This window comes from Protopterus annectens, chromosome 6.part0 (assembly GCF_019279795.1).
Source record: "Protopterus annectens isolate FY-2018-M chromosome 6.part0, PAN1.0, whole genome shotgun sequence".
NCBI classification, from domain to species: Eukaryota; Metazoa; Chordata; order Ceratodontiformes; family Protopteridae; genus Protopterus; species Protopterus annectens.
In genome coordinates, this window is record NC_056737.1 from 938,361,871 (window position 1) to 938,375,021 (window position 13,151).

Consider the following 13,151-nt stretch of genomic DNA (forward strand, 5'->3'; position numbering starts at 1 on the left):
CTCCAGAAATAGAGCTGATTTTGGTTCCACCGTACTCAGGAGTCTGTTCCGTTGAGCCACCCAGGACCAAGGTGCTAGGGACGCTGTCCCATCCAGCAAGAATGAAGACGAGAATGACAACTTAACATTAAGAAGTCATGTACCTACCATAACGTTCCATGTTGGTTGTCTTCTTCTCGCCTTCTTTCTTGCGTCCCTCCCTCCTGCCCCCTAGCCTTGACAGACTTGAAGGTCTCTGAGTCCTTTTCTTTCATGATACATAGTTATTCAGGGTTACCCGTGTCATGAGTGTTACCAGCAGGTAGACTGTATTTTTATATAATGGCTTATTTTTTGGTAACAATAAAACTATACTATGTGTTAGCTGTCAATGAGATCTGGGGAGTTAGTGCATGGTATTGTGGGATATAGGGCTGCCTCGAGCCAGTAAAAATAGCTCTCGAGCTATGGTATAGGCCGAGTCGGAGCCGAGGATCGGCTCCGAACCCATCCAGTAAGAAAGAAGGCGAGAAGAAGACAGCTAACATGGAACGTTATGGTAGGTACATAACTTCTTATTCTAAAACTTCCTGAGGTCTTGTAAGAAAGAAAAAAAAGGAAGAAAAAAATAAATGAACTATATTTTTGGTTACTTTGCATTAATTTCATGTAATGTTGTCCAGATAATATAGCGGACTGATTTTTTTGGAAGCACCATGAGGTCCTGATCACCAAACCCACCAGGACTACATTCACTTTGCTTGAGATTAATATTTCTTTTTACAAATTGCAGCAGCTCTTTGCAAGAGGTCAAAGATAGTTCTTTCCAGCAAGAGGCTATATACATATAGTCGTACCCTAACTGCCAGTAGTATTAGCCAACATTTGTGAATATATGAGGCGAAATGGGTAGTAGAAAAGTCATGAAATATCTAAAAACGAAGTAACCAGAACTGAGAGTCCCAAAACTCTTGGGGCTAGGTCACTGATTTAAACCAAGAATGAATCCAATAACCCACATCCACAAAATTTATGAAATACATTTGCTTTGACTTCTCAGCAGGAAAGATATCCACCCTCCAGTGAGTAGCCATTCTCTACAAGTTTCTAGGAGTCCAATAACTTTTATAAATTAGCTTCAACTGATGGGTGAGAAAGGATGAAGTATGGCTTAAAAATTAAGATTCTGATCTGTTGTGCAGAACTCACCCCTCCTTGAGAAGAAAGTAAACTGTCAGTATGCAAGGCTAACAAGTTGTCTGCCAAATTCTTATACTGTTTGTATCTGTGTAAATGGTTATTCTTTGTAGTGAGGATTTGCAGACAATACACATTTCATAATACATCTTCCACCTGAGGAGTGGTCTCCCCTATAAACAACTTCAGGGATAAAGGTAGAAACTCATGTCTGAGTTGCAAATATTTCCATCTGTCTTTATAAGGAACCCCATATTCCTCATGCAAATTATCAGAAGTTGCAGAACTTGCCATGCCCCTTTCCTCTTTATTAGGTGTTCTAACTAGAGGGTGGCTTTCTTAATCCATTCCCCCCAGAATGGCATATTACCTCCTATAGCTAACTCTGGTTTCTCCCAAAATAGGATTAATAGGTGATTACTAGGCCAATGACCCCAGGGGGCTTTTTTTAAGCCTAGCTACCTATGTGTTAACTTGGTAGGCCCACTGGGCACAAAATCCCTTTTCAGGCATAATCTGGGAAGCAGTGTCTGGCTAAGTTACTTGCTCAGGATCACACAGTAGACAAACCTGTGCTGAGGGAATCAAACATTGTATCACAGAAAGTGTAACTCACAATAACTTGTCCTACATGGACTGAATCAAAGCTTTGATCTGATGATGTTAATCTTCATTCATTCATGACTGATGGGTATCAGTTCTGTCCTCGGAACCAACTCTTCTTGGCCTTTTGGCTAAGATCAAGTGTAGCATCTGTTCAATATCTGATAAATCTCACCACAACAATAAATAGGATGTGCTGGAGGGATAGATTCCTGTCCCAGAGACTTCCAATCCTTTGGAACAAGATTCCAATCTACATTAGGCAGAGCTACTCGCTAACACTCTTCAAGAGAAACCTTGACAAGTGGATGGGAAACAAAGTTTACCGTGGGGATCACTTCAGTGGCGCTGCTGGACAGAGACACAGGGAACTAATCTAAGGGGGCGGTGAAAGCCAACACGTTCTGGCTAGGCTTATAAATGCCTTCTGGCAGATAGCCTAGTACCTACCTATGAACCTATAACAAGCTCATGCTAGCCAAAAAACTCTTGAGCTAAGCTTACCCATAGTGCCCCTCTCCTTATCTCCTCAGATCTCGTTTGCCACGTAGAGTGTCAAGACGCCTCAGGCCAGTTCTCCAGCTAAGTGGTTTAGATTTTCTACCTTTGAGATTTTTCTCTGCTAATCTTACTAGTAATAGTCGTTGATGATTTGCTTACCCTTTCTATCTGCTTGAGTGATTTTTCCTTGTTTCTTAACAATTCTTGGTATTTCTTCATGCCATTGGTGGTACAGGTCCCTCCCTTACATGTGTGGTAATTATTAATACCATCACTGGTATTCCTCCCTTTATCCTTCCCTTTATCCGCTGGGTATACTTTATTACCATTTTGGTAATTAAAAAAAAAAAATCAGTCTTCCTTTCCTCAGCTGTGTGTGTGTCTCTCTCTCTCTCTCTGTTTTTTCATCTACATCTGTCTTATTGCTGTTCTTTTTTGTGACTTGGTATTTTGAATTGTACACCGTTTATGATAATGGCTGACAAGAAGGGGACAATAGGTTTCAAACAATTTGATAAGTGTGGCAGGAAAATGCTTAATTCTGACAGACATTTATCCTGCGTTTTTTGCCTTGGTGTTCCACACTTGAAGATTCAACCTCTATGTGAACTATGTAAGGGGTTTAGTGCTTGCACACTGGCTGAGAGAAAGATCAAATTAATATTAAAGGGCCTCTTGAAAACGCCTTTCTCAGAGGCGTTATCTGAGGAAGAGATCTCAACCCTTCCTAAAAAAGAACCTAAGAAGAGGAGTCAGTCTTCACCATCTTCTCCTCATACTAGTGAATCTAAGTCTGCTAAGTCCCTCACGGAATCAAAATCAGAACATACGAAATTGACCTCTGCACCCATCTCGGCACCAGAGCCTAAAACTCCATCTACGGTGCCATCCTCAGGTATGGAACCAATTATGTCTTCAGCACCTATGGTACTGACCACTGCTATTGTACCACTGCCCCTCTCAGCATCAAAAATGGTCTCCCCAATACAGGTCACTACCCCCCCTCCAACACAACCTTCTGGTCGTTTGACCACAGTGCCGAAGGGCGAAACCTTGGCTCTGACTCAATATTCCCCATCGGTAGATCCCTTTCTTGGACAACAGTTGAGTCCATTTCCTGAACGGCCTGATTCTCCATCGGGGATGTCAACCCGCTCCACCAGGAGCCTTTTGGAACTCGACATAGTGAGACTCTTGGATCAGCTCCCGGTGAACCAGAGGAATTCCTACTCCTTCTAAATCCTCCCTCCCACCTGGAGCCGAGGAATTTTCCCCACAGACACCGAAATATATTCCAACCTCCCTGCAGATATTGGAGCCCTTGATGCCGACACCTATCCTGGTTCCAGCTTCTTCGGTTCCATTGGTAGATCTAACCATGGCTCTGGACCCCACCCTATGGTCCTCAACTCAGTCGAAGTCGACCCATCCTCGAGATCGTGACTAGTCTGTATGCACCATGACCCCTATGACGGCGCCTATTTTTTCTACTGCACCGTCTATGGTTCCAGTTGCTTTGACGGCTCTGAGTCCTCTCGTGGCTCCCTTTCTTGGGGGAAGGCTTATCAGAGAGGGGCGTGACCCAGTTCCAAGGTTGTCTTTCTTGGTTCCGGGCTCTCATCCTTCTTAGGGTGGGCCTGCTTTCCAGGTGATGGAGAGGGCACTCGCCTCAGCAGTTTTACAACTGGTTCCTTCAGTGCCAGAATGCCACATATACATGTCCTCTGGACCGCAGCTGACACAGTCCATTACCTTGGGACATCGAACACGGGAACCTCAAACTACCGTACCACAGGGCACCCTCTCTTCGAAGTCCTATTCAGATGCCCCTGCTGAGGAACCACCCCGTAAGAGATTGTGCAAGAGGAAGCACATGTATTCCCCTGAAGAATCCCTTACTGAAGATACAGACTATGATGAGGGGGAAGGGTCCCCATGGTCACCCCCTGAGGGTGTCTCCTTTGGGGACATACTAGAAATCTTAAAGCAGCAGGGAGACTGGAAGACCTCCAACCCTTCCTCTGAGGAGTCTGTATTCTTGCAGGCTTTCCGTGCTCAACCCTCTACTTCTTGGGTGACCCTGCCTGCAGGTGATCTAGATCAGCTTATCATGCAGCGCACCTGGAAGAGTTCTGATACCGCTGAGCCTATCTCCCGGAGACCGGACAAAATTCTTTCCCCTCTAGATCACCCTCATTGGTCCAAAGGCTTGTCAGTAGATGCTTTGGTGGTGGCAGCCGTGGCCACTAGAAAAGAACTCGCTGAGGAGAGTCCTGCTGTCCATCCTCTAAACAGGGAGTCTCGGACACTGGACAGACTAGGAAAGCAGGTGTATGCTTCATTGACCTTTGCCATTCGGTCCTTGAGTTACTTGGCACAACTTTACCCATCTCCAGAGAGATCTGATTATGGAACTTTCAGAAACCCTAGCAGGAGCAATATCTGATGAGGTACTTGACAAAGTTGCCTCACAGCTTGCCACCCTGGAATCCATATCTAATTCGTCCATGTGGTTGATTTCTCATATTACCGAAGGGGCGGCTAGAGCAGTGGATGCAGGCATTGTCATGAGACATCATGCCTGGATGCGCTTATGTGACTTTGTGGACCCTTTTAAGTCTTCCTTTGTTAATGCTCCCATTGGCTCTTCCTCTCTTTTTTGGACCAAAGGTAAAAGACACAATAGCCAGGTGTGAAAGGGATGGCAAGAACCTGTCTGCCATGGGTATGCATTTTTCCACTGCCCAGTGATCCTACTCTAGGAATCAAAGGAGTGGAAAGATGTGGTACAGGAAATCCCAGGGTCTTTTCTGTGACACACGTGGCAAGTTTTCCCCCCAGGGCAGAGGGGGAAACTCATCAGGAAGATGCCTCTCCCAAGACAGAGGGGGTCCACTTAACCAGGGATCTGGAGGTTCGATCTCTGGACAGTCCTATTAGTGCTCCGGATGACGGGTATTTTTGTATTTAGACGGTTGGCTCCTTACCGTCCCTATCAAGCGTCTACTGCTTCTAGCCTGACATTACACCCTACAGCTAGCAAAATCGTTAGCGATCTCAGTAAACGAAGAAAAGTCCAAACTGGTACCTACTCAAAATCTAGAATTCATAGGAGCAACTTTCGACACTTAGTCTTGCCTGGTCACCCTCCCACTCCACAGGCTCCAAAGACTAAGGTCTCAACTCCAGGTGATACTCTCTCAGGACAAGGTCCCAGCTCGTACAGTCCTTCAACTACTAGGATCAATGGCAGCAATGATTACTGTAATTCTTCTAACAAGACTACACATGAGACTCCTACAATGGCTCCTAGCATCACAGTGGTCCCCTTTAACTCATCCTATGTCCTTTCTGATCTGCATAACAAATTGATGCAAACAAGACTCAAATTGGTGGATGAAACCAGAAAAGGAACTTTGGAGTCGTGCCCTTCTCAACCCAAGGCCATAGTGACCACAGACACATTCCTTGATGGGGTGGGAGGGGTGAGGCATTTCCAGGGAAAGACAGTCCAAGACACTTGGTTCCCTGTGGCAGTTAACCTGCATATCAGTGTTCTAGAACTGAGGGCAGTGCTTCTGGTGTTGCAAGCTTTCCAGTCTGCTCTCCCATCAGGGACAATTGCTATCCAGTCGGACAACATGTCCGTATTCTGGTATATCAAAAAACAGCGGGAACCAAATCCTACCCATTGTGTCTAGAAGTCATGAGACTTTGGCAATAGTGATATCTTCCAACTGCTTTCTGATAGCAATGCATATTCCCAGGGATTCCAATGTGATTGCGGACAAGCTGAGCAGATGCATTCTCCTGCCTTATGAGTGGTCCCTCAATCCTGTCATAGCAGTGATGATCTTCAACCACTGGGGCCAGCCTTGCTGTGATTTATTCACATCCCCAGCAAACCACAAACACAGCAGCTATTTTGCCCTAATCCCCCCTCAGGGGGAGTCCCCAAGGGAGGTTCTAATACACAGTTGGCCCACAGGACTTCTTTATGCTTTTACTCCTTTTCCTCTGATCCCACAATTTCTAAAGAAAGCTCTTTGGTTGAGAAGCAGAGTAATCCTCATTGCACACTATTGACCCCAACAAGTTTGTTTTTTCTTCCTTTGGCCTCACCTAGTCCACCGACCGTGGATTCTGGATCCAACTCTGGAATTACTGTTGCACCTGCAAGGGTTGATACATCCAAACATATTGATTCCAAGCTGACGGCTTGGTTCCTCCACTTCCAGTAATTGCCATGTAGAATAATCTGTCCTCCCCTGTATGAAACATTCTTCTGGCTTCCCATAAATCATCCACCAGGAAACTTTATCTCAGCAAATGGAAAAGATTCATAGTTTGGTCTCGAGAGAAAGGAATGGACCCCTTTTTGGCTTTGATTAGTTCTGTATTGACTATTTATCAAATCTCCTCCATTCGACAGTGGCAGCTTCCACTATTTGAGTACACGTGGCGGCTGTCTCAAACTTCCAGAATGGTTTCCAGGACTCCTGTTTGATATCTCACTGTCTCTATAAGACCTTTTTGAAAGGCATCACACATATTAGACCACCCTTCAAGGAACCAATCGAACCTTGGAATTTGACATTAGTTCTACAAACCTTGACTCATCCTCCCTTTGAGCATGCTGCCACTTGCGATATGAAGTTTTTATCCTGGAAAACTTTATTCTTGGTAACAATTACCTCAGCAAGGTTAATGTTGGAACTACACGCTTTGTGCATAAAACACCCTTACATGGTTTTCCATAAAGACAGAGTATCACTTCGGAATAACCCCTCCTTCTTACCCAGAGTTATTTCAGATTTGACTATTAATCAATCAATTGACCTGCCAGTCTTCTTCCCCAGTTTTTCTAATAAAGGAGAATATTGTCTGCATTTCCTGGATGTGCATAGACAATTACATTTCTCCTTGGACAGGACTAAATCATTACGAAAATCTGAACAATTATTCTTATCCTTCTCAACACCAAAATTGTGAAAACCTCTTTCTAAAGTAACTTTAGCTAAATGGCTGAGAGATTGTATTTCCTTTTCCTGCCAACAAAACAAAGTCCATCTACCAACTAAGGTCAAAGTGCACATAACCAGATCAGTTGCAACATCTGTTGCCTTCCATTCAAGAGCTTCCATGGATGACATTTGTGCAGCAGCCACATGGGCTACTCATCATACATTTATCACTCATTACAAATTGTACTTGGTCTCCAGGGGGAGAGCATCCTTTGGCTCAATGGTGCTCAGGAATATCCTTCCATAGGGCCTCCCAGGACATAACTTAGCTAGGGACTCTGTCCCATCAGTCATGAATGAATGAAGATTAACAACATCAGATAAAGGTAGTGTTATTACCATAACGTTCCATCTGTGTTGTTGATCTTCATTCATTCATAACATCCCACCCTCATACCCCCACCGAAAGATTCCTGGAGGTTCGGATTTGGTCCTAGCTTCATGATAGGGCATTTGCTGAGACAAAGCCTCCACTTTCCTTTCTTACGGGCAAACTCGATCTGAGGAGACAGAGAGGGGCCCTATGGGTAAGCTTAGCTGGCCAAGTCGGTTCTGAGGACAGATCCGATACCCATCAGTCATGAATGAATGAAGATCAACAACACAGATGGAAAGTTATGGTAAGAACATAACTTCTTTTTACAATACTGTGTATCCTGCAGACTGCTAAGAGGTGACTTGTGTCTGGCATACAAGCCATCCTCATACCCATTACTGATGAATTTACTGCACATCGGCAAGCCAAATGGCATCAGAAACACTCGATTTAGGGATCTAAACCTCTTTTCTAACATCAACCGAATGGTTTGGAGGGACAAGTATATCTCGCCAGGGATACTGCTGCTCGAGAAGAGACTGCCCATCCACATAAAACAATCTTCATCCCTGTCCATATTCAAGCACAACTTAGCTCTATGGATGGGAAACAGAAAATTTACACCAGGACATCCCCCTACAATATTAACGGACAGTGACAGATCCTAAATGCTTTATCCCATGCATCGACTCCCTCAAAATATGTCTGGTATGATTCCAGTTATTCTCATCAGGGGCAATATATAATTATTGACCATGGAATGGGTAAGGCCAATCTACAACCAAATGGGATAGCTTATTTCGAGCACAAAAAGGGTAATTGGTTAGACTTAAAATGGCCTGCAAGGGCAGCTAGCCTATTATTTGCCTGTGAACCTGTGAGTCTGTGAACAGCATTAAACCTCTGCACCAACTGCCAGGATTCAGTTTAGTTCAGGAGCTTATCCTCCTCTTCAGCCTTGATATTCAAAGAAGTTTACACCTCTACAATCTCTTAATAACCTTAAAACCAGAAACAATGGGCAGACACCTCGGTAGATAAGAAGGCAGAGATTTTCTGGAATCACCATGTGGCCCTTTGAGAGAGTTACCCTGCATCCTTGCCTCTAAACCACCCAGAGTGGAAGGGAGCTCCCTGAGGCGGGAAGATAATGTTGAATAATAAAAGCATGAGCATTTGTCATTGATCAACTATACCTTCACTTCTCCAGTTGTTTTCATGAAATAACACTGGGTTGACAATCAGATGCCAACACATTGTCCATATGAATTGCATTACTAACATCTTAAACTTTGAGAGCCAACACGAGGCTGGAGGAACCATAATGTGCCTTGGAACGTAATATAACTTTGAACAAATCATTCATTTTCCAAGGAAATTCTGCCTCATCAAGAAAGGTGCTGCACAATGCATGGGCTTTAGATTGACTGATAAAATCTGAGCAGGGTACCTGTCTTACAAACTATTCAGATTTATGGGTTATTTGCAGCCCACTTGAATGGAATCACAACTCCTGTTTTTTTTTTGTATGTCAAAGCCACCCTGTTTGCTGGAAATCTTTTAGTTTTATTGCAATTTACTTTTAAACTAGAGATCGTTTGTATGGCCTTCAGGGCATCCATAACAGTGTGTCGTCCAGCAGGTTTTCAGTAAGTACCATCCAGTCATCTGAAAACAGGAAAACCCAAGTGTCCATTCCATAGAGTTCCAGCTTTGTAGCGTTCAGCTGTCTGTAGTCATCTGGACCAAAGATTTAATAGCCATTAGAAATAATGTTGGGGGCTCATTGGATTTTCAGGGTTAAAGCTTTATGCCCTCTTGGGGATCCTTACGCCAGGAAGACATCATTTTCACTGACTGTCCTTTTTTCCTAGTAGTTACTCACTGAAGAAAGCTTCTGAACTCAAATATAACAAATATACCTCACCTTGTCAGCTGTTTGGCAATAATCTGCAAAGACATTTTGTGCAGTGCATGATGTTATGTAGTCATATCTCGCCATAATTCTTGCTGGATGGGTTCGGAGCCTATATTTGGCTCCGACTCGGCCTATACTAAAGCTCGAGAGGTTTTTACTGGCTTGAGGCTAGCCCCTATCCCATGGTGCCTCACAACAATTTCCTAGATCTCGTTTGCTGCGAAAGCTTCAAGGTTGTGTCTTACTGGCTCGGCTAAGTAGAACGTCTTTTACTTATTTAGTCCTTTTCTACCATCTTTTTCTGTTTTTATATATATCCAAAGGCCGTCCCCCGTACCGATCACTGTTCCTCCTCCGACTGCTTCGCTCTTGGAGCCTATTACATCAGGTTCCTCAGTCTTCGACCCTTTGGCTCCAGGGATTCAGCCTGTTTCCTCGGAGCCAATTAATCTATCCTCGAGCCGAGGGTTCTGGGAGCCGACGCTCTCGTGTTGACTCCGAGGGGGGCAGTCACCCTGGGTTCTCTTTGGAACTGACCCTCCCTCTTGGAGGCTCGGCTCGACTCAGCTTGGCTCCCACTTCTGCTTCTGAGCCGTTCCCTCTTGCTAGGAGTCAACCATCGGCCCCCTCGGAGCAGAGGTCTTCTTCGGAGCAGAGGGGGGCTTTCGAAGCTATAGAGAAGGCTTTATCATCTGCCAAAGCCTTTCCTTTGGAACCTGTGTCCCACCAGCAGCAGGAAGCAACCTCTTCCCCCCTGCCACCCCCACAGCATAGGGAACCAGAGGCCCAAGTAGCCCCCATTGGAGGCGTCCTCTCTTCTGAGACCTCCCCAGATTATCCTGCTGGAGAGCTCCCTCGGAAGAGGTTATGTGAGAGGAAACCTGTCGACTCCCCTGGGTCTGTCACGTCAGACACTGATTTAGAGGAATCAGAAGGGTCCCCTAGATCTCCCTCTGAGGATGTCTCCTTCTCTGACATCCTAGAAATCCTTAGAGGGGTGATTGGAAGACCTCTAACCCTACTGAGGATGAATCAGTATATATTGAGGCCTTTGGCTGCTGAACTTCCACATCTTGGGTGACACCACCTTATGACCAACTTTTGAGGGTCATTTCACAGAAAGCATGGACCTCTCCAGATTCAGTGGAAGCCGTCCTGAGGAGGCCAAACAAATTTATGACAGCACCTGAGGACAAGTCTTTCCTTAGCAAGGGAGTTCCAATTGATGCTATGGTGGTAGCAGCGGCCACCAAGAAGGAATTATCTAAGACGTCTTCTAATATCCATCCTCCTAACAAGGAGTCCAGGACGATGAATAGGTACGGGAAGCGTACTTTTTCTTCAGCGGCATTTACACTAAGATCGCTGAATTACCTGACTCATTTCACTTGTCTGCAGAGGGATCTCCTAAAAGAGTTAGGAGATACCCTCCAGGGTTCAGTAGCTCCGGGTTCCATGGACAAGGTTTCCGCACAGCTCTCCACCCTCACTTCCATAGCTAACTCCTCCATGAGGCTGATCTCATATGCGGCAGATGGAGCGAGCAGGGCAGCCGCAGCAGGAATAGCCCTCAGGAGACATTCGTGGATGCGGCTTTGTAATTTTACAGAATCCTTCAAGTCTTCCTTCACTAATGTTCCCTTTGATGATTCATCTCTTTTTGGGCCCCAAGTGAAAGAGACTTTGACTAGGTGCGAGCAGGAAGGAAAAACCTTATCTGCCGTTGGAGTCCGTTTCTCTCTCCTGTCCAGACCCTATATCCCAAGGGTAATACAAGAGGGAAAATGTGATTCCACAAATCCCAAAAAGGTTTTCCCCAGGCACAAGGTCAACCCTCCCCCAGGGTCAGAGGGGGAGGATATAATGGAAGATGCCGCCCTCGTGGTAGAGAAGGTCCGCAACATCAAGGAGACAGAGAAGCTTTCTCTGATTGTCCCTTCCATCGACCCTGGGGGGGGTGCCCGACTGTCCGTCTCTGGAGGCAGTCGGGGGTCGTATATCACTGTACCCAAGCACCCACTCAAGATCGTTGGGTACACACAGTAATATCCAGAGGTTACCTGATTCCCTTTATTTCCAAACCCCCAACAAACTTTTGGGGGTTTTAGACGTACCACCCATCCAACTAGACCGTGCAACATCAGAGGTCATCTCGTTGCTACAAAAAAAAGTCATCCAAGAAGTCCCCGCAGAGCAAGTAGGATCTGAAACTTACTCTCGATTCTTTTTAGTTCCAAAAAAGACAGGGGACTGGAGATCAATCCTAGATCTCAGCAGGCTCAACAAGCATGTAAGAAAATCAAAGTTCTGAATGGTCACTCTGCAGTCGATATTTCCCTAAATTGGGAAAGACAACTGGATGTGCTCAATCGATCTCCAGGATGCGTACTACCACATCAAAATGGACAGGCGCCCCAGGAGACACTTATGCATCCAGCTGGGAGCCAGCCATTTTCAGTTCAGAACACTGCCCTTTGGCCTCACTACAGCCCCCAGAGTGTTTACCAAATGCATGGCAGTGGTAACATCTCACCTGAGATGTCAAGGATTCCAGGTGTTTCCGTACCTAGATGACTGGCTCCTCACTGCTACCACCAAGCATCTACTCATAAGAACCAGGGACGAGACTCTATCCTTGTGCACTAGCCTAGGCATCACTGTCAACTTGCAAAAGTCAGTCTTATCTCCCTCGCAGCTTATTGTATATCTAGGCTCAGAAATGGACACAACCACCATGTCAGTAAAGCTAACACAGGAAGGAGTAGAATCTATATGCAGTCAGATCAGATCCTTATTAAACAAACAGAGTCCAGGCCAGAGTAGTACTTCAAGTCCTAGGGACTATGGCTTTCACCATCTTATGAGTTTCTCATGCTTGTCTACATATGAGGATGCTGTTTGCACAATGGTCAATGCAAGACCTTTTATTATCTCACCAGATACTAATAACATATGCATGCAAAAGGGATCTGACATGGTGGTTACACATGAAACAACTTGTCATAGGTCCGTCCACTTGTTCCTCCCCAAGAGAAAGCAGTTTTGACCATGGATGCTTCCCATATAGGGTGGGGGGGGGGCATTATCTGGGAAAGACAGTCCAAGGTACTTTGCAAAACCACGAGAACCACCTACACATCAATGTTCTGGAGATGAGAGTGGCGCTATATGCGTTGCAAGCACTTCACAGCTCCCTTCCCACTGGAACAATTGCAATTCAGTCAGACAACATGTCTGTTGTGTGTTACATAATTAAACAAGGGGGAACCAAGTCTTACCCGCTTTGCAGAGAGGCCTTAAGAGTTTGGAAATGGGCGATGGATACTCAATGCTTCCTGATAGCAACGCATATCCTGGGGAAATCCAATGTAATAGCGGACAAACTCAGCCGAGCAATTCTGATGCCTCACGAATGGTCCCTGAATCCAATGGTTGCGAAAGAGATCTTTCACAAATGGGGCCAGCCGTGCTGCAATCTGTTTGCCACTCACCTGAACACCAAATGCAGCAGCTACTTTGCCCTCATTCCCCATCTGGGGATGTCACCCAGGGATGCTCTAGTTCACGATTGGCCCCCGGGACTTCTCTATGCCTTTCCTCCCTTTCCACTCAT

At 45.4% G+C, this 13,151-nt stretch overlaps 1 protein-coding gene and 1 pseudogene across 1 annotated transcript in view; both read left to right on the top strand.

The window, feature by feature from the left end:
• The window catches only part of PPP4R4 (protein phosphatase 4 regulatory subunit 4), a 2,733,238-nt gene that overhangs the window by 1,739,628 nt on the left and 980,459 nt on the right, over positions 1 to 13,151 (top strand). The gene's annotated exons all lie outside the window — the stretch shown is intronic.
• On the top strand, positions 1,891 to 1,959 carry LOC122805086 (annotated as a pseudogene).